Genomic DNA, 22,813 nt, shown 5'->3' with positions numbered 1-22,813 from the left:
GCACATGTGGTAGCTTAATGAGTTAATTGTGCATGTGTGAAAATGCCTTAATATTTTAAAGACGCTGTTTTATTTAGTTGTATCAAAAGGGATTAATGTTTGGGTTTAGAAAATTTGTGAAGAGATTAGTTTGTAGCTTCTACATCCTATTAATGGTAAGAGGGGCCAATGCTACTTCTATTTTTAATGAAAGAATGGCTTCTTATTTACAGGTTTGGGGAATCGAAGAAGAATTGAATGGAGCATATTTTTTTTAAAACTAGAATCCCTGTGCCTGACTGGAATAGAGGCATTGCAATCACTGCTGAATTGATTATTCAAAGTAGCTACAATGTTTTTGAAAATAGTAAAAATAATATATAGAAAATATGACATTTTTTAGCTGAGATCAAAACCTGCACATGGCCTGATTTGTTACCTTTCTTCTCAAGGTTTCATGACTGACGACCCTGGGCTCTAAAAGTTGATAGCATTTTGTTTTTTGTCCATCATGGGCAAGATACAGAATTTCCTAAATCACTTGCCATACAAAGGGAAAATGGGACATTGTAGCTAAATGTACCTGTATTCACAAAATATTCACTACTCAATCTTACAAAATATTCTCTATATTTTTATCACTTCTTTCTAAAATTTTATAATCAATATTTTGTCAATAAAGTGATACATTTAGTTACAATTTCTCACATTCCCCAAGTAAGGTTACTTTAGGGGCGACTTTTGCAACACCCTGTATATATCAGAAATTTTAAAATGAACGCTCTATCACTAATCCTCTACTCAAGGGAAATATTTCCATAGGCAATGGGTTTGAAGGGAACCACTGGCCTCTTTACCTGTCCTGTGATCTATATAATTGTAAGGGAATTGTGCTTATGAGGTTCAGGCAGATCTGAAGAAGAGCTGATGTCCTAGGATAACTATAAAATGTCTGTCGCCCCCACCCTTGTTTCATCCCTTGCCCCCAGAAGATGCTGACGAGGATAACTGGTCAGTTTCTGAGTCTCTGCAATTCTTCCACATTACGATAAGAGAAACTTGATTTCCATGAAATACCATCAAGTTCAATAAACTTGGAACGCCCTTGAGGCTGGCACCTACATCTTGGTGTCTATCTTGACAGAAGCCATCCTTGATCCAGACTGGTAAACTTTCAAAATTTCACTCTTTTCTCACACACAGATTCTTTTTAATCTTTATCTTCCTTTCCTTGAATTTAAATCTTTCCCTCACTTGTTTGATGTTTTTCTTAATTGTTTGTTTCATAGTTGTGTATGTGTGGTTTTAGTTTGAGACTTGCTAGCGGGGTACTCACATATAACTGTTTACTAATGAGGGCCAGAAAATGCCTCCATGTACAAAGTAATGGATTCCATGAGCTGGGGGATAGGGGAAAAACTGTAACATTCACACTCTAATAAACCTTTTCCCTGTGTCATATTACAGCAAGCAACAGGCACATATTAGATGCTCAGATTTGGCTATTTTTATGTATCAAAATAAGATGAGTCAATATTCAATGAACTTATGAAGAAATAATACAAGAACATTCCCTCTCTAAAGTATGGTTACCTATATCTCCTGCATCTCCTGCAAAGGCAGATGGACCCCTATCCCAAAACGTGGTTCTAATATCAAGACGTTATGAAGCTACACATGCACAGGAGTGTATGAAAAGGTTTGTTACTTAATTGGAAGAGCAGACCAGAGCTCTCCGACAGATTCAAAGTGGGTAGAGTGAGGAAAGGTGAGTGTCTCAGAGCCACTGCCCACTAGCAAGTCAGCTAACACAGAATGTGTGTGGCATGCACCTGCCTCTGCAGGTGAACGTGACAATGACCCATTGTGGAGGAATACAAAGGAGTGCTGAGGAAGAATTTAGCATGCACAACATGAGCAATAACTGACGTAAGAATTCAAAGAAGTCAACATTCTTAATGAGCTGGACGTGTCAGGGGAGGCATTAGAGAACATAATATGCATTGGATATATTTATTCAAAAAATGTCTATCCAGTCAAGTCCTGTGCTAGGCTTTATGGAGAGAATGTTAAATATGAAACAGGTTTCCCTTTGGATTCAAAGTCCAAAGATGAACTAAAAAAATATACAAATAACTGTAGTAGAATTACTCTATATAATAAACACCATAACAATAGCTGGTATATGGAAGCCTAGGAGAGTGATTAATTCTGTCATTGTTCTGGGAAGATTTCCTTACTTACTAGAAGAGAGGAAAGAAAGGGAATGCCTGGTGAAAGAATCCGGCTGAGCAGAAGTCGCAGGCCTTGTTCCAGACTGGTGTTTGGAACACCTCTGATAGGTCTAGTGTTCACTCTGTCCACCTGGCAACCCATTGCCATAGCACCTTCAGCCCCTTGGTCAGAGCTATTTCTAAGAATAAGAAAGGGGAAATCATCATTTTCCCTCTCTCCAGCCAGAAAAAAAAGTATACACATCTGAGAACTTTGATGAGACCAAAACTTTCTGCATTTAGAAAAATAATCCCTTATTGGAAATATCCTTGAATTTTCCAGATATATTAAAATCTAACTTTTAAAAAAATCTCTAAACTTAAAACACTAACATGTACATATTTGTCCCTACTCTCTTACTGACTCAATCCACGTGCTGTTTTTCTCTAAAGGTGGTCAAAACAAACACTCTAAACTGTTCCCACTATTTTGATTTAAACTCTTTCAGAAATAAGGATGGTTGCATTTTCAGTCTTACGATGCTGTCATTTATTATAAATTGACACAAAAAATAAAGTCTAAGATAACTCCCCCCTCAACACACACGCCATAGATCAAAGCAAAAGATAATGTATGAACAGAAAAATAAAACTTGCACCATTACCTAGACATCCATAAGCACATGAAGCAAATAATAAAGCTAGTCCTGGAAAAGCAAGTGTAATAGACGTTCTAACCTGATACAATGAATCTGAAAGTACTAGCTGTTGGATTGAGACAGAAACCCAGTGTGGGACCAAGACTAAGTCCCTTTAAGCATCCCATTATTTATAAGCAAAGAGACAAAGATCAAGGGAAGTAACAGTTCACTGAACTGAACACTAATTGGTCTCAATCAGTCAAATTCTGCCTATGGCAATGGAAGTTTCTTTTCCAAGTGTGCTGAAGAAATGAAGCTTCTTTACCAAGTGTGCTCCTGTTTTTCTCCAACTCTCTCCTTTCCTTTACCCCACACTACCTTCAGTCAAACAACAGAAAATTCATTTATACACAGATCATCAGTGGGCAAGGATGTTTGGATTCTTAGATAGACCATGAAAATGCCTAGATGGCCGGCAGGGACAATTGAGGAGTGGCACTAAAAGTAAATCAGCAGAGCAGCAAAAGCCATCCAGTGCAGCATAGATTGCATTTTCAATAAATGGCATAGGAGCAATGAACATCTCTAAACAAACAAACAAAAAAGACAGAAAACCAAAAACTATCCCCTAAACATCTCACCTTTTATAAAATTTAACTCAAAAAATAGATCTATAAACTCAGATGTAAAACTTCATAAAAATCATAAAGCTTCTAGGAAAAAAGCATAGGAGAAAATCTTCTGGATCTAAGAATAGATAAATAATTCCTACATGTCATACTAAAGGTACACTACATTAAAAAATGACAAAAATTGGACCTCATCAAAATTAAAAGGTTTTGCTCTATGAAAGACTCTGTTCAGAAATTATAAAGACAAACTGACAGATTATGGAGTGGGAGAAAATATTTATAAATCACATATCTGACAGTTATTCAGAATATAAAAAACTCTCAAAACTCAAGATTAAATAATTAAAATAAAAACAAGAGTGCCTTAAACCATTCAGGCTGGTATAACAAAATACTTTGTACTGGGTGGCTCATTAACAGAAATTTACCTCTCACGGTCCTGGAGTCTCCGGAGTCCAGGATGAAGACCTTGGCAGGTTTGGTGTCTGATGAGAAGGTGGTTCCTGCTAAGACAGACATTTTCCCACTATAGCTGCACATGGAAGAAGGGGAAACAAGCTCCCTGGGTCCACTTTTAAGAGGGCATGAATTCCATTCATGGGGTCTGCCCTCATGATCATTTACCTCCCAAAGGCTACCCATTAATACTATCCCCTTGGAACTTAGGATTTCAACACATACATTTTGGGAAGACACAACATTCAGACATAGTTAATACATCACATAACTAATAATTAGGGAAATGCAAATCAAAATCAAAGTGATATATCACCACACAACCACTATCAAAAAAACAGAGAATTATAAGCATTAGCAAGAATTGGACAGAGCTGGACCCTGCGTGCAGTTGCTGGGCTATGAAGTGGTGCAGCACTATGGAAAACATGAGGAGGGTTTTCTCTTTGTTCACTTTGTGTTGCTGTAACAAATATCACTGACTGAGTAATGTATTTTCTGGGGTATTGATTTTCTCACCGTTCTGCATGCTAGGAAGGCTAAGACCAAGCCACCAGCAGCTCAGGCTGAGGAGCTATTTTGTCCTTACAGGCACCAAATTCTGCTTCTCTACCTAAAGACATGGAGATGGTGGGCAAAATGGCACAGAGGTTCTAGCTACAGCAAATCTCCCAACCTGGGAAACCTCAACAATAAAAAAAATTGAAACCTACATAACGACAACTACAAAAACAATACAATTAGGAAACAGAAGGAAAGGAATGAATAGCTATTTCACTGAAGAAGAAATACAGATGGCAAAGGAGCCTGTGAATAGATGCTCAACATAACTGGCCATCAGGGAAGTGCAAGCTGAGCCACAGTAAGGTGTCACTGTGCCTCTATCAGAATAGCTGAAGTGAAAAAAAAAAAAATAGTAACACCACCAAATGCTGGCAGGGATGGAGAGAAACTGAATCACTCATGCATTCCTGGTAGGAATGTAAAAGGGCACAGCCACTCTGGAAAAGAATTTGTTACATTCTTGTAAAACTAAGAATGCAAACACCATAGGTACCCATGATTGCACACTTGGACTTTTACTTCGGGGAAATGTAAACCTGTGTTTACATAAAAATGGACACATGAATGTGCATAGTAGCTTGATTAATATTGTCCCCAATTAGAATGAGCTCATAGATCCTTCAACAGACAAATAGTTAAGATAAATGATGGTATGTCCAAAGTTTAGGATACACTACTCAGCAATGGAAAGGATTAAACTAGTTTATACATGCAACAGCTTGGATACATTTCCAGGTAATTATGCTGAGTGGAAAAGAAAAAAAGCCAATCCCAAAGCTCACACAATATGTGTTTTCATTTATACAACAATTTTGAAGTGACAGAAATTTAAAAATGGAGGGTACATTAGAGCAGTGTTCTCCAACTTTTTGGACCTAGGAACCCATTTCATGGACGACAATTTTCCATGGACTAGGGGAGGGAGTCATGGTTTTGATGAGTCTGTAAGCAGCTGATTTACTGTAGTCTCTGTGCAGTGGAACCTCTCTGCTAATGATTCTCTGTATCTGTAGCCACTCCCCAGTGTGAGCATCACAACCTCAGCTCCGCCTCAGATCATCAGGCATTATCCTAAGGAGCGCCCAGCCCAGATCCCTCACAGTCTATGGCAGGGTCTGTGCTGCCCCTGATCTGGTAGAAGGTAGAGCTCAGACAGTGATGTGAGTGATGGGGAGCCGCTGTGAACACAGATGAAGCTTCCCTGGCTGCTGCTCTCCACCTGCTATGTGGCCTGCTCCCTGGTACCAGTCAGCATCCTGGCCTGGGAGTTGGGGAGCACAGCAGTAGAGAGTTTCAGGACAGGAAGGGGTAAAGAGAGGGGTGGATACAAGGCCAACCGGCGGTCCTGGGTGTATCAGAACTATTCAGGCCTCGATGGGTTGTAGTGGATCCCTTGTCCTCACATGTGATTACATTGCATAAAACTGAACGCAACACACACACACATACGTACACATACCACATACCACATCACACCATACACACACACATGTCACACCACACACACACATCCAACACAGCACACCACACACACACAACCCACACCACACACAGACCATGTATATATAAACACCACACGCACATCACACCACATACACACACCAAACACACCACACACACGCCACACACACAACACACACACACCACACACCCCACCCATACCACACACACCACACACACACACACACACCACACACACACCACGCACACCACATATACCACACACACGTCACACCACACACATGCATGCACCACACACACACCCCACATACACACACCACGCACACCACATATACCACACACACGTCACACCACACACACACATGCACCACACACACACCCCACATACACACACACCACACACACCACGCATACATACTCACAGATACCCCTATACCACACACACACACACACACACACACGTGTAAAATGGAGAATTCTGAATAAAATCAATGGACTGTATCAATGTCAGTATCCTAGCTGTGATCTCATACTATCCAGGATTTCTTAAAACTGCATGCGAATCCACAAGTATCACAATAAAAATTTCAACTTCAAAAAGTAAAGGCCCATCATTAAAATAGAATTGGGAATAAATTCAGATGGAAACTCTTGACTCTGCCTCCCTTGTCCCAATCTCTCATAAGCTCTTCAAGGCAAGAGGATCCTACAAAGCCAGCATCTAATGACAACTGTCTTTTGATATGTCCCTTCCAGCTATTTGGGTTATAAAATGTCTTCTCAACAAGCAGACCCGAAGGCACTGGCTTCGTCTTACCGTCTCCTTGCTGCTCTGTTCTAACCACCCTCCCACTGTCTACATCCCCGAAGACGCCTCAGCATCCCTGCCTTTGGTTACCCGTCTCCGTGAGCTGCTTACCACTTCCTCGGCGTCCCCAAACCTGGCTCCTGTGCTTCCTTCAGGACTTTGCTCAACGTCATCTTGCCAGAGAAGCTTTCCCTAACGGCTCTGAGAGAGCACCAGGTCTCCCCAAACACCCTGGTTTCTCTTACTCTGCTTTTTTCTTACAACTCCTAAAATAGTAGGCATACTGCACACTGTTGACTATCTCTTCCACTAGAACATGTTTCTGAGGTCAGGGACTTTGTTCACTGTTCCCCAGCACTTGGACAGAGGTGGGCACAGAGTTGGCACTACGAAATGTGTGTGTAATAAACTGTAAGTAAACGGCATCCCCTCTGTCGACCGGTGCCCTTAAGGACGTGAGTAGTTCATCATTAGGTTGTATGCGGGGGATGGAATTGGTGGGAAAGATTTGGGGATTGTATTGTTCATCCTCTAACTTGTCAATATTTTGGTGAAAAGCTGTCTTTGTGAATTAGGGATTGCTGTGTCTTTGCTTCTCTTGCTTGCATGGACCAGCAGAAATCAGTTAACAGATAAAAATCTGCATACATTCCTGGTTTTTACAAGTCATAAATGTACAAAGTGGTGCTGTGATAATTTGTAGCATGCTAGGCCCCATAAGGGACAACGGGGGCGTGGTGGGGTGGACCCTGACAGTTGCCTCAGTACCAAATTGATAACAAAACGAAGGTTTTAGCAACAATACTACACACTGTTTGATAATCAGCTTGGGTTTTTCTCTCCTACACTCCGTCACAAACTGAAAAGTGCCCCGTTAGTGACTCCTCGCTTCTCATTGCTTGTATGTTTAATTTGTTTTCCCCTGTAGACCTCTGTAATTCGAATCATTTTTTTCCATCTCCTTCTGGTCTATAAAACTAAAAAAGAAAAAGAAAATTGCACTCGCCTTACCCTCACCATTTAACATTTCTTCTCCCTCTCTATTTCATGCCAATTCAGAAAAATATATGTTTGCAGCTGTTACGTTGTATTTCTTTTCTCTTCTGCCCAACATTTCCTAGATTCCAGTTTCCTATTTCTGCAAAGGCCAGTGCTCTAGTCTCTGCTGTTTTTTTCACAAAGCATCACTCTATCTTCTGCAGCCTCCCGCTCTAGCAGGTTTTTATGAATGTTACTGGGATTATCAGATGCCAAGGGTGTGAAAGGTTAGGACACGCAATTGATGTTCTCTTGGAGCCACACGTCCCCTGGGGAAGATTTTTCTTATCAAATTGCTTCTCGCCTTCCTTGAAAGGACAAATGAAATGAGTTGAAACAATTATTCAGAAACTGCAGATCTTTAGAGCAACAGCTGCTGCTGATAATGAAGTAGGATTTTGCTCTAAACCATGTCACCGTTAATCACATTTCCCAGATAAGTTCCTGACCCCCTACTTGGCCTCGTTGGAAGAGATAATGAGAGGGACACCAGAGTTGGAAATAAAGAAGCGAGTTGGTAGATTAAATCAATCAAAGTTGCTTTTTGATTTTACCCTCTGAATACTGCAATTCTGATTGATCATATGAAGCTCTTCACATTTCTCTATTATAAACCTGAAAAAACATCCTGTTTCTACCCTGCTTTATCCTGGAGATTTTTCTAAACAAAGTGCACGGGGGCGGGGGGGGGGAGTAAAATAAAAGAGATTTTTGTAAAGTAGTTCTCACCAGGGGTTATTTAGCAATTCCAGCAATAGCATTTTAAGGGTCCTGGAATTGATTTCTTTCTACACGTCATGTGACTAAAAATAACCAGCGCTTGAGCCAGATCTCAGCCAGGCGGTATTCTGGGGCAACAGTGAGCAGGTCTGTGCCGATGCTACTCACACACTACCGGCTTGCTTTCTAGCTGGACCCAAGCACATCCCAGCCCCTGCAAGGAAATATCAGCTGGGAGTTATGTGCACACACACTTCAGCCACTTGCCTTCACAATTCACACATCTACATTGGGAGAAAACGTTGTGGGCACAAGCTGCCAAATCACACTTAGGCCAGTTTGCTAGAGCTCATCCCCAAACTTTCCCCACTTCTGTAGAGATGGGCTTGGGACCAAAATATGGTTAATTACTGCTAAGGCAGCCAGAGTAGAAAGCAACAGAAAGGGGAATATGAAATCCATTTAATTATTTTTAAATAAAATTAGGAGGACACAGAGGCAAGTAACACTTGGATGGAAATGTATTGAGCCCCTACCAAATACCAAGCATTATTCTAGAGCCTGGGGACGGAGCCAAAAACAACATAGCCATGGTCTCTGCAGCACAGAGCTCATGTTCTGGTTGAGAAGAAAACATATGCAAATAAACAGCATGTAAATAAGGTAATGTCAAATAATACTATGGGGATAAAACAGGGAGATATAACTGACCAAAGTGAGGAAGGCAGCGGGAGAGACAGTAAACATGAAAGGTTTCAGAGGAGGGGGCTTTTGAGCTGAGTTCTTACTTACAAGATGGAAATTTCCCAAGGGTGACTCTCTGGAAAGAGAATTCTAGATAGATAAAGGGAACAGCATGTGTGAACACTTCAACTGGGAACAAGCAGGAGGCTTTCCAGCCTCAGAGAGGCCAGAACAGCCAGAGGGTGCTGAAAAAGCAAAAGTGCATCAAAATTAAACAGCTAAGGAAGACACTCTAATAAGGAAGAGAGACCATGGCAGTCTGAATTCCATCCCACTGAAACAAAGGTGAGGAGAATTTTTAAAAGTTGGAATGGAGAAGTTATAGGTCACGTGTCTTTACTAATTGGACTTACCCAAAGGAAAAGTAAGATTTCTAACACTTATGGTGGGAAGTTTTATAACTTAGAGCAAAGTGCCCAGGAAATTAGGCTCCTTCCTTTTCATAGAAACTGGAAAACGGGGACATTGGCTTTCTTGATTACATTGCAAAAGGATGGCTCCAGGGTCCTTGAGAAAGACAGTCTTGGGTTGTAAAACTGGCAATTGATTTTTAAAAAGTTTTACATCTCAAAAAGTCTGAGAAAGATTTACAAGTCTTTTAAAGAAAATGCTCTGAGAAAAGGAAGGGTCCTAGACATAACCTGCAAATATCTTCTCCCATTCTGAAGGCTGTTTGCTTGCTTTACTTACTGTGTTCTTGGCTGTGCAGAAGCTTTTTAGTTTGATCAAGTCCCAATAGTGTATTTTTGAAGCAGCTTCAATTGCCCGGGGGGTCTTTCTCATAAAAACTCGCCCAACCCAATTTCTTCAAGGGTTTTCCCTACACTCTCTTCTAGTATTTTTATAGTTTCAAGTCTTAGGTTTAAATCTTTAATCCAGCGAGAGTCTATCTTGGTTAATGGTGAGAGGTGTGGGTCCAGTTTCAGTCTTCTACAGGTTGCCAGCCAGTTCACCCAGCACCATTTGTTAAATAGGGAATCTTTTCCCCACTGAATGTTTTTAATTGGCTTGTCAAAGATTAAATAACGGTAAGTAGCTGGATTCATCTCTTGGTTCTCTATTCTGTTCCAGACATCTACTTCTCTGTTTTTGTGCCAGTACCATGCTGTTTTGATCACTATCGATTTGTAGTATAGTCTGAGGTCTGGTAGCGTGATTCCTCCTGCTTTGTTTTTATTTTTGAGTTATGTCTTGGCTATTCGAGGTTTTTTCTGATTCCATATAAAATGAAGTATTGTTTTTTCAAGATCTTTAAAGTATGACAGTGGAGCTTTAATGGGGATTGCGTTGAAATTATATATTGCTTTGGGTAGTATGGACATTTTAACAATGTTGATTCTTCCCAACCATGAGCATGGTATATTTTTCCATTTGTTAACATTCTCAGCTATCTCTTTTCTTAGAGTTTCATAGTTCTCTTTATATAGATCTTTCACGTCCTTTGTTAGATAAACTCCCAAGTATTTCATCTTCTTTGGCACTACTGTTAATGGGATAGAGTCCTTAATTGTTTTTTCAACTTGACTATTGTTGGTATATATAAAGGCTACCGATTTATGAATGTTGATTTTGTAACCTGAGACACTGCTGTATTCCTTAATCACTTCTAAGAGTTTTGTAGTAGAGTCCCTAGTATTTTCCAGATATACAATCATATCATCTGCGAAGAGTGAAAGTTTAATAACCAGAATCCACAGAGAACTCAAACGCATTAGCAAGAAAAGAACAAGGGATCCCATTGCAGGCTGGGCAAGGGACTTGAAGAGAAACTTCTCTGAAGAAGACAGGCGCATGGCCTTCAGACATATGAAAAAATGCTCATCATCTTTAATCATCAGAGAAATGCAAATCAAAACTACTTTGAGATATCATCTAACTCCAGTGAGACTAGCCTATATCACAAAATCCCAAGACCAGAGATGTTGGCGTGGATGTGGAGAAAAGGGAACACTTTTGCACTGCTGGTGGGAATGCAAATTAATACATTCCTTTTGGAAAGAGATATGGAGAACACTTAAAGATCTAAAAATAGATCTGCCATTCAATCCTGTAATCCCCCTACTGGGCATATACCCAGAAGACCAAAAGTCACACCATAACAAAGATATTTGTATCAGAATATTTATTGCAGCCCTATTCATAATTGCTAAGTCATGGAAAAAGCCCAAGTGCCCATCGATCCATGAATGGATCAATAAATTGTGGTATATGTACACCATGGAATATTATGCAGCCTTAAAGAAAGATGGAGACTTTACCTCTTTCATGTTTACATGGATGGAGCTGGAACACATTCTCTTAGTAAAGTGTCTCAAGAATGGAAGAAAAAGTACCCAATGTACTCACCCTTATTATGAAACTAATGTAGGACCTTCACATGAAAGCTATATCCCAGTTATAACCTAAGAATAGGGAGAAAGGGGAAAGGGAGGGGAGGGAGGGGGAAGAAGGGGGATTAATGGGATTACACCTGCAGTGCATCTTACAAGGGTATATGTGAATCCTAGTAAATGTGGAATGTAAAGGTCTTAGCAAAATAACTAAGAAAATGCTACAAAAGCTATGTTAACTAATGTGATGAAAATGTGTCAAACGATATATGAACCAAGTGTATGGTGCCCCATGATCATACTAATGTACACAGCTATGGTTTAATAAAAAAATAAAAAAAGAGAAAAAAAGAAAAGGAAGGGTCCTGCCCTAGATTCAGCAAAACTCTAACTTTGGTCAGGTTTGAAGAATATGTGAAAGCCATCTTGGTAAGTGAAGAGCAAGGAGAAGAGCAGAATGGAACGCAGCCGTGCACACAGCCAGGGGTACCACGGAGCAGTGTGTCGTGGTGTCTAAAGGAAGCCATTGATGGTATTAAACAGGACAAAAAAATTACCCTGGGCAACTCTCATGTATATAAATACGAAATATTAGGTATAAAGGAAATTCACATATATCAAACACTTAGAATGGATGATACATGCAATATTTTATTTAATCCTTGTAACCTTGATATTATATGGTAAAAAGATAAGCATAGGTAACTTCAGGAGTTCTGAGTAGATTGCTTAGATATATGGAAATTTATATAATATCCCCTTTGGAGTTGAAAAACTAGAAAATCATAAAAGTTAATCAAATTGCCCAAAGTTATCAACTACTGAGTAATACCTAACTTTCCCACGTTCTTAACATTAAGTAACTCTATTGATTCTCATTTTTCTTCTAACATCTAGTTTATTGGTGATCTCATCCAGTGTCATGACTTTAAATGCCATCTGCATGCTAAGAATTCTGTGCGTTTGCCTCCAGCCTAGGCCCCTCTCATGTCATGGCGTGGGACCTAGGTGTAGCCATTGAGCTAAGGGAGGAATTCTTTGGCGGTGGGGGGGTTCTGAAGAATTTCTACTCTGTTATCTTCTGATTTTTTTTCCTCTCTGATAGTTTCTAATAACAGGGAGAGAGAGAGAGAGAACTTTCTGACCCACCTATTCTTTCTTTAACATTACTGGATTACTGGGCTGGGAATGTGGTGACCACTTTTATGTGACTCTCATCAGCATAGTGACTACAATGGAATAGAAAGATGGGGACACTCTGGGTCTTTGATGATTATTGAGCCAATTAAGCACTCCATGACTACTATCCTGAAGAATTTTTATTATGTATACATTATTAAATCTCAGTCATTTTAAGTCTCTTTTACTTGGGTAGTCTGCAACTCACACCTGAAAGCAGTCTAGGTTATTGGCCTTCATAATGATTAATCAGAGCCTGTAATCTAGCCAACCCAGCTTTTTCATTATACAGTGTGATTACTGTCCAGTTCATTTACCAAGGAACATTTCAATAGTCTAAGTCTCTACCATCCCAAGCTCTGTCTCGAGGAAATAACCTCCAGGTGTTTTTTTGTTTGTTTGTTTTTCTGCATTCATTTAACAGTCAGCATCTATTATGTGTCAGAAACCGTTCAGTGAATTAAATAGACAAGTTTTCCTGCCTTCACAGAGTTTTCCTCTAGTAGAGGAAGATACGTTCTGTGCAGCTTAGATTTCTAGAGCTCATGCATATACAATGGTCCTCTTTCTGGCCAAATACTTAGCCACACCTTTAGCAGGAAGGGACATGTGATCTGTGGTAAGGAAGGTGAATGGGCTGTGAGCAGAAGTGATATGTGCTCCTTCTGGGTCAAAGTAATCCATTTTAAGTGCAAGAGACACTCTCTTCCCCTGACTTCCATCCGTAAAGAAATATGTATTGAGATGCAAGTGGTCCAAGTGGTCAGGATTTCAGTCAGCCCACTTGCTCTAGAGAATCCACAGTGACGCCCTAAATCCATCCATTTTGAACAAGTGAACCAGAGTTATTACATTTTGTAAAGGGCTTGCCAACCCCTCCTTTTGTAACAAAAATAGTCCCTTGAGCAAGCAGCGACCCTGCAAAAAACAGGAAGGAAATGCAACTGAGAGCTGCAGAATCGTGTGGCAACTGAAAAAAATCTTGTAGAAACCATAATCCTGTCACAAGTCTGTCTGGCCTGTCTGTGTGCATTGTAAGACTCCTCCCCATAGCTCTAACCTTGCAGACATTAGCTTCTATAAAATTCTGCTTATGCTAGGGTTTCCCATCCCCCACTTGCAGTGCCATATAAAAACTTTGCACCCCTGCTTCAAGGGGCTCAAAAAACTTTGCGGGGTGAACCTGCTCTTGACTGGCTGGCCCAATAAAGGACCCTAGCTTAATTAGAACTCAGCATGCTGGCATTTCTCTATAATTCCACTACCAGGGGGCACAACACCTTCAGTGTACTTTCTACTTCGCAGGAAGGAGAAACAAACTTTGTTATGTTCTGTCACTGAGATTTTGTAGTTGCAGTTGTGATTGTCTACCCAAACTAATGCAATTTGTTAGGTGGCATACTTCACTATAAATCTCTCTTTTCAACTACAATTTTTTCACATATAGACAGCTTGAATAAGCATTTGTAATTTTTTGTCTTGCAAAAATTAGATTTTATTCTTTCTAACCAGCATGCCTCATGTTAGGATCAGTGTCTGGGATACAGACATACACGCATGTCTAACAAAATGATTATAAGTAAAGTAAGATTCTGATTCTATGTCATGGGTCACAACTTCTCTCTCTCTTCTGCTGTGAAAATTGCAAAGGGATGATTTTAAGAATCTATACATTTAAAAAGAGCACAGAGGATAGAAATTTAAAAAACAGATAGACCAGATTTGATGGAATTTAGAAGAGAAATTGAAACCAGAGAGAATGGTAAATTTAGTCCAATTGATGTGGACTAATGAGAAATTCTCCACCATGGATTTTTCTGGGAGTTTTAATAGGACTGCCTGAAAACCCAGCAAACCAAAAGCCCATCTGTCATTCAGGAGATTACTCTGTTGCAAACAGTGTCTTTTTCAGCTGTTTTCTAAGATATTTGTGCTACAATTTTTCTACTTCTAAATATGTACCACTATAGTCATCGCAAGATTTCAAGAGCTAAATTCATCATGTCATAGCGTGTTTTTAAAATAGTGCCTATATTAACATTCAATATGACACATTTCATATTTTTCATATGCTAGTAACCAGAATTTCCTTCTATCCCCAGAAGATCTCCCGGAAAATACCTCCTTATTGCGAATAAAATGGACAAAAGTTTTCTTAAGTGCTCTCCCCAACAGGAGGCCCCTTTGGAAAATCACAAGTTCTGGCCCCATGAACATTAAACATGGCTGTATCATCTATTGCTGTCTCTCCAGGGCCTGGCTTAGTGTGTATACAAAATAGGTTTTCAGTAAAATTTGTTATATACTAGCCCACCCCAGTTCTCTTTCATCGTTTGCATAAATGCCACTATATAGACAGTACACATCAACTATGTAATGTGTTAAATGCATTTGTAAAATGAATTCATTAATGTTATATGTTCAGCTACCTCTCTGAGTTAATTACTCCACTGTTTGATTTTGTGGTATCTTGGCCCCATTTTCCAAAATTAGCAGCATTCTTAAGAAATAACAGAAACTGAATAAGAATTATGCTCCATACCTCTGAAAAAATTATGTTCTAAAAACTTCCAGAAATTATAAGAAATCCAGGCTTATCTAAACATCTTATTTGTCCGTGCCTTTATGCCTATTCTATTTTCCTTTTTTGCTGAAGTTGCAGTGAGAGAGAGAATAAGAAAGAGAGAAATAGTGACGATCAATTAATCTGGTAGAGAGTGGGTTTGCAGGTGTCTGGAATACAGAATAATGTAGTAGATAGAATAGTGGATCTAATCCCCAGAAGCTGTGAATATGTTTACCTTCCATGGGAAAATGACCTTTACAGTACAACTGAGAGTCTTGAGATGGGGGACAATTTCCCAGGTTTTTCAGGAGAACCTGGCATATTCACCAGCATCCTTTTAAGGAAAAGAAGGAGGCAAGACAGTGAGAGAAGATCTAACGACAGAAGCAAGCGTCCGAGCCAGAGGTAGATGTAGAGAGTCTGGCTTTGAAGACAGAGGACTAGTACATAAGCCAAAGAATGAACATGGCCTTTAAAAATTGAAAAAAGGCAAGGAAACCGATTCTCTCCAAGAGTTTCTGGATGGAAAGCAGCTCTGTTGACTCCTTTTAGACTCTGTCCTCCAGAATGTAAGATAATTTGTTCAACCATTAGTTTGTGTTAATTTGTTAACAGTTGCAATAGGACATTAATATAACTACTATTCAACTTTTCTATAGATTTAAAAATGTAAAGTTGGCTGGGCGGCACCTGTAGCTCAAAGGAGTAGGGTGCCAGAGGTAGTGGGTTCAAACCCAGCCCCGGCCATAAACTGTAAAAAAAAAAAAAAAAGTAAAGTTGGAAAAAAAATTGAACTTAACATTAGCCAGCATAAAATAATCATTTGGGATAAATATTATAGTGCTCTTTCCTTAATGAGATATAACTTACATAAAATAAAAGAGACAGATAATCAGAAGTTCACAAACTCGTCCTAGAAAAAGTACTACATACCTCATTGCTGAATATCGCTATGGTTACCTTTGATGTACTCCCTTGGCCATCTGGTGACCATAGTGACATTATGCAATGAGGTATGTAGCACTTTTTCTAGGAGAAGTTCATGAACTTAATTGTCAGGCCTCCGTATTTAATCTTATGAGTCCCACAAAGGTATAAACCTGTGTAATCATCACCCCAGTCATTGTCTAGAACATTTCTACCACCTCAACAAGAACCCTATGCCACTTTCCTGTTAACCTTTCCAGGGGCAGCTACTCTTAATATTTTTATCATTTTATTTTATATTCCATTTTATGCTTTATATAAATAAAATTATATTCTTTTGTGTCTGATACATTCCATTCAGTAAGATGAAATAAAAATCTGTACATGTGAAAGGAAATTCAGGTCACCATGTGGATGTAAGCCCCACCCCCATTGTTACATACATGAGTAGTAATTCACACACATGTGGCAAACTCCCCATTATCCAGAACTCAAGCAACCTGGCCAAATAAAAAAAAAAAAATCAGAGTTTAAATTTGGTGTGTCCTGCTCTCAATAAACTGAGCCTTCGTGCATCACTTCCACAGCTCCTACATGTTCTCTGTAACAGTTCTAAATGTTAATTTGTGTTTCTTGATGTTAAAAAATATATATATGGTAGCAAAATTGAAAAGCATATTGATGGGCATTTATCTAAAATTGTACAATGCATTTACAAAGCTGTTTTATAGGCGGTGCCTGTGGCTCAAGGAGTAGGGCGCTGGTCCCATATGCTGGAGGTGGTGGGTTCAAACCCAACCGCGGCCAAAACCACAAAAAAAAAAAAAAAAAAGCAGTTTTATGATATAGTGAAACCGTGTTACAATAGGTAAAGTTTGTCTTTATTCGCTTTAATTAGTGATTTCAATATTGATATCAAGTCAATACTTATGGTATGGTATAGTAAGGGGCATAGAATTAGTTAGGCTTATTTTTAATAGTAACTCTCCAGCAGTTGGGAACTACATTTATTTGGAAACTATCAGTTCCCATGGGTGCTGGATAATGGAGAGATTACTGTGTATAAAAACTCATTTTCATATATGATATATATGATCTTTTGCTGAATCATGCTCTGTGATATGATTTGCTTCTCTATTCACCTTTCGGTAAGTAATTTAGGTGTTTAAGGCATTTAGCTATTATGAATACAAGTGTTATAAATAATATTGCAAAGGTGTTTTTGTGAGCATTGTCTTTACATCACTCATAGGTACATGACTTGACTCTGAAGTGAAATCGCTGGGCATAAATTAGGAGAGTATTTAAGTTTATATGAAACTGCTGAACTGTTTTGCACTGGTTGTTCCATTTGGCATTCTCATCAGCAGACACTTTTCTTATTTTGTGAACTGTCTGCTCACGTCTTTTGCTTTTCTTTTATTGGATTGTCATTTTTTCCGGACATAAGGCTTATGCAGATTAGGTATATATGTTTTTTTCTCACTTGGTAATCATTTTATTTTCTTAACAGCATCTTTTGCTGAGCAGAATGTTTTATTTTAATGATGCTCAATTTGTAATTTATTTTAAGGTTTGTGCTTTCTTTTCCTTTCAAAGATATCTTTTCCTACATTAACCCTTTCCGATCCTATGATGGACAGAGACACTGTAATTATTTTATGTAACCTAAAACAGATAATAAAGTCATCAAGTGAATTGATAGTTACGTTTTTCTTTTTTAAAACAGTAGGATAACTACAAGTGATCCACCAACAATTTCCCACCCAAAATAAATTAGAGTGGGGAATATATGAGCAGTAGAAAAATTGGATTGGAAATTCAAGTTGTAAAAACTTTCTTTGATAGTTTACTAGAAGCTTTGTAGTTTTTAATTTTAAATTCATGTCTGTGATTCATCAAATAATTGTTAGTAATCAGGTGAATAATTCAAGGGTCAATTTTCATTTCTTTCCATAAGATTATCCAGTTGTTCCAACAATGAGATTGCCTTTTCTCAATTGAATTATCTACACATCTTTGTCAAACAGCCATTGATCTTAAAGATAGCCCACTGATTTATTTCTATATGTCCACAAACTGCACTGTCTTGATAACTGTAGATTTATAGTAAATCACTGTCAAGATTATTTTAATTATCTTAATCTTTCATATTTCTACTTAAGTTTTAGAATCGATTTGTCAATATCTATAAAACCATCATTTTTGAATGTTCAGTGTGGACTCGATAGTCAGTTTGAAGATAAATCCTTTAGAAAAAACAAATACACTAAATATAATGAGTTTCTGGTAAAAAAATATGTAATAGTTCTCTATTTAGATATTTTTTACTTTGTCTCAGCAAGGTTTTGAAATTTTTAACACACAAGTTTTGCACATCTTTGGTTAAAATTTTGCCTACATATTTTGTGGTATTTGATGCTAGTATAATTAGTACTTCTAAATTTTATCTCCAATATTTTTCTCTATACATAAAAAATATACAGTTGTGCATCTGTGAATAAAACCAGTTTTTCTTTTTTCATCTTTTACAATTATTTTGCCGTTTATTTTTTCTTCCCTTGTTATATAGGTGAAGACCTTAAATACAATGTTGAATATAAGTGATGAGAGCAGACATTCTTTCTATACATAACAAAAGCACATTATATATTTCATCACTAAGTATAGTACTTGTATGTATTTTGAAGATGCTCATTCAAATCTTATCAGACTAAGGAAGTTGCTTTCTATAACTAGTTACTGAGAGGTGTTTTTCTTTGTTTTTCTGTGTGTTTTCATTAGTGGGTGTTGAATTCTGTAAAATACTTTTTGTGCATTTCTTAAAATGATAATATAATTTTTATCTTATTTTTTCTCATTAATTCATTATAATAGGAAAAATAAAATAAAATTATATTATCTTATATAACTTCTCCCCCAAAATGTTGGACTACTTCTGTATTCTTGTAATAAAATCCACTAAGTCATATTTCTTTTTTTCTTTTTATAAATTGCTGGATTTGATTTGCCATCATTTTGTTGAAGATCTTTGTGTCTGTGTTTATGAACAATATTGATCAAAAATATTTTATTTACATTATCTTTTCAGGTCTAGAATTGCTGTTACTTCAGTCTAATAAATGAGTTAGTAAATGTTTCCTTCTGTTCTTTATTCTAAATAAAGTTTGTCTAAGATTCATATTATTTTTTCCTTAAAATTTTGAGAACTTTTACTAGTGAAGCCATCTGGGCCTGGGAAGATGAAGCCAGTAGATGATCTAACACATGCCCACATAAAAGAAAAACTCGATTCAATTCAAGATGGAGGGAGGGGGAAGGAAGGAGGGGGCGAAGGGGAGGAAGGAAGGGGATTGGTGACCTCCCTTAATGGACATAATGTAAGGGTGTATGGCACACACCCAGAGTGTGGGACACAACTACAACAGGGATTCTTCCTAACAGATGAAAACATTGTAACCTACTTGTCTGTATCCTCACATTAATCTGAAATTAAAATAAATAAGTCACACATTTAATTTCTTTAATTGATACAAACTACCAATATTTCTTAATTCTTCTTGTGTTAGTTTTTATAAATTTAGTTTTACAAAATATTTTTCATTGTCTCACGATTGTTAAATTTACTGGCATAAAGTCATTTATAATAATCTTTTATTATTTATGGAAGATCTAGTAATAGCTTCTCTTTTATTCCTATATTGGTAATATGGTTGTTTTATTTTACTCTTGCTGAGTCTTATCAGGAATTTTTTAGGAATTTATACTCATAAATTAAGGATGTGGTAATTTTTCTATCATTTGTCTATTTTATTTCATTGATATAAATATTTGCTCTTATTTTCATTTCTTTTATAATAGGTTGGGTTTAATTTACTCATTATTTTCTAGCTTCAAAGAGGTCAAAATGGCTTATAATATGGTTCAAATCATTTTTTTTTCTTTTGGCCTTTTTTTTTCTTTTTTTTATTGTTAAATCATAGCTGTGTATATTAGTGCAATTGCCTGTACCCATTCTAAGATGCACCATAGATGTGGCCCCACGCATAGATGTACCCTCCCTCCACCAAAACCTGCCCCCTCCCTTCCCCTTCCTCGGCCCTTTCCCCATAGTCTTGTGCTATAGTTGGGTTATAGTCTTCATGTGAAAGCTATAATTTAGCTTCATAGTAGGGCTGAGTACATTGGATACATTTTCTTCCATTCCTGAGATACTTTGCTAAGAAGAATATGTTCCAGCTCCATCCATGTAAACATGAAAGAGGTAAAGTCTCCATCTTTCTTTAAGGCTGCATAATATTCCATAGTATACATGTACCACAATTTGCTAGTCCATTCGTGGATCGATGGGCACTTGGGCTTCTTCCATGACTTAGCAATTATGAATTGGGCTACAATAAACATTCTGGTGCAGATGTCTTTGTTATATTGTGACTTTTGGTCTTCTGGGTATAAACCTACTAAAGGAATTATAGGATCGAATGGCAGGTCAATTTTTAGGTCTCTAAGTATTCTCCAAACATCCTTCCAGAAGGAACGTATTAGTGGGCATTCCCACCAGCAGTGTAGAAGAGTGCCCTTTCCTCCACATCCATGCCAACATTTCTGGTTTTGGGATTTTGTTATGTGGGCTACTCTTACTGGGGTTAGGTGATATCTCAGAGTAGTTTTGATTTGCTTTCTCTGATAATTAAGGATGATGAGCTTTTTTTCATGTGTTTGTAGCTTGTGCATCGGTCTTCTTTAGAGAAGTTTCTCTTCAAGTCCCTTGCCCACCCTGAGATGGGGTCATGTGTTCTTTTCTTGTTAATACATTTGAGTTCTCTGTGGATTCTGGTTGTTAGACCTTTATCAGAGGTATAACCTGCAAATATTTTCTCCCATTCGGAGGGCTGTCTGCTTGCTTTACTTACTATGTTTTTGGCTGTGCAGAAGATTTTTAGTTTGATCAGGTCCCAGTAGTGTATTTTTTGATACTGCTTCAATTGCCTGGGGAGTCCTCCTCATAAAATATTCACCCAGGCCGATTCCTTCAAGAGTTTTCCCTGCACTTTCTTCAAGTATTTTTATAGTTTCATGTCTTAAGTTTAAATCTTTTATCCAGTGAGAGTCTATCTTAGTTAATGGTGAAAGGTGTGGGTCCAATTTCAGTCTTCTACACATTGCCAGCCAGTTTACCCAGCACCATTTGTTAAATAGGGAATCTTTTCCCCACTGATTGTTTTTAATTGGCTTGTCAAAGATCAAATAATGGTAAGTAGCTGGATCCATCTCTTGGTTCTCTATTCTGTTCCAGAAATTTACTTCTCTGCTTTTGGGCCAGTACCATGCTGTTTTGATCACTATCGATTTATAGTACAGTCTCAGGTCTGGTAGCATGATTCCTCCTGCTTTGTTTTTATTGCTGAGTAATGTTTTGGCTATTTGAGGTTTTTTTCTGATTCCATATAAAATGAAATATTATTTTTTCAAGATCTTTAAAGTATGACAATGGAGCTTTAATAGGAATTGCATTAAAATTATATATTGCTTTGGGCAGTATGGACATTTTAACAATGTTGATTCTTCCCAGCCATGAGCATGGTATGTTTTTCCATTTGTTAACATCTTCAGCTGTTTCTTTTCTTAGAGTTTCATAGTTCTCTTTGTAGAGATCTTTCACATCCTTTGTTAGGTATACTCCCAAATATTTCATCTTCTTTGGCACTACTGTGAAAGGAATAGAGTCCTTGACTGTTTGTTTGGCTTGGTTATTGTTCGTATATATAAAGGCTACAGATTTATGGGTGTTGATTTTGTAGCCTGAGACATCGCTATATTCCTTGATCACTTCTAAAAGTTTTGTAGCAGAATCCCTAGTGTTTTCCAGATATACGATCAGATCATCTGCGAAGAGTGAAAGTTTGATCTCTTCTGACCCTATGTGGATACCCTTGATCGCCTTTTCTTCCCTAATTGCAATGGCTAAAACTTCCATTACAATGTTAAAGAGCAATGGAGACAATGGGCAACCTTGCCTGGTTCCTGATCTAAGTGGAAATGATTTCAGTTTAACTCCATTCAATACGATATTGGCTGTGGGTTTGCTGTAGATGGCCTCTATTAGTTTAAGAAATGTCCCTTCTATACCAATTTTCTTAAGTGCTCTGATCATGAAGGGATGCTGGATAGTATCAAAAGCTTTTTCTGCATCAATTGAAAGAATCATATGGTCTTTATTTTTAAGTTTGTTTATGTGTTAAATTACATTTATAGATTTACGTATATTGAACCAGCCTTGAGACCCTGGGATAAATCTGACTTGGTCATGGTGTATAATTTTTTGGATGTGTTGCTGGATTCTGTTTGTTAGGATCTTATTGAGGATTTTAGCATCTATATTCATTAGTGATATTGGTCTATAATTTTCTTTTCTTGTTGGGTCTTTCCCTGGTTTGGGGATCAAGGTGATGTTTGCTTCGTAGAATGTGCTGGGTAATATTCCTTCTTTTTCTATATTTTGGAAGAGGCTTAGTAGTATAGGTACTAGTTCTTCTTTAAATGTTTGGTAGAATT

Source organism: Nycticebus coucang, chromosome 17 (assembly GCF_027406575.1).
Source record: "Nycticebus coucang isolate mNycCou1 chromosome 17, mNycCou1.pri, whole genome shotgun sequence".
NCBI lineage: Eukaryota > Metazoa > Chordata > Mammalia > Primates > Lorisidae > Nycticebus > Nycticebus coucang.
This window is presented reverse-complemented; position numbering follows the sequence as displayed.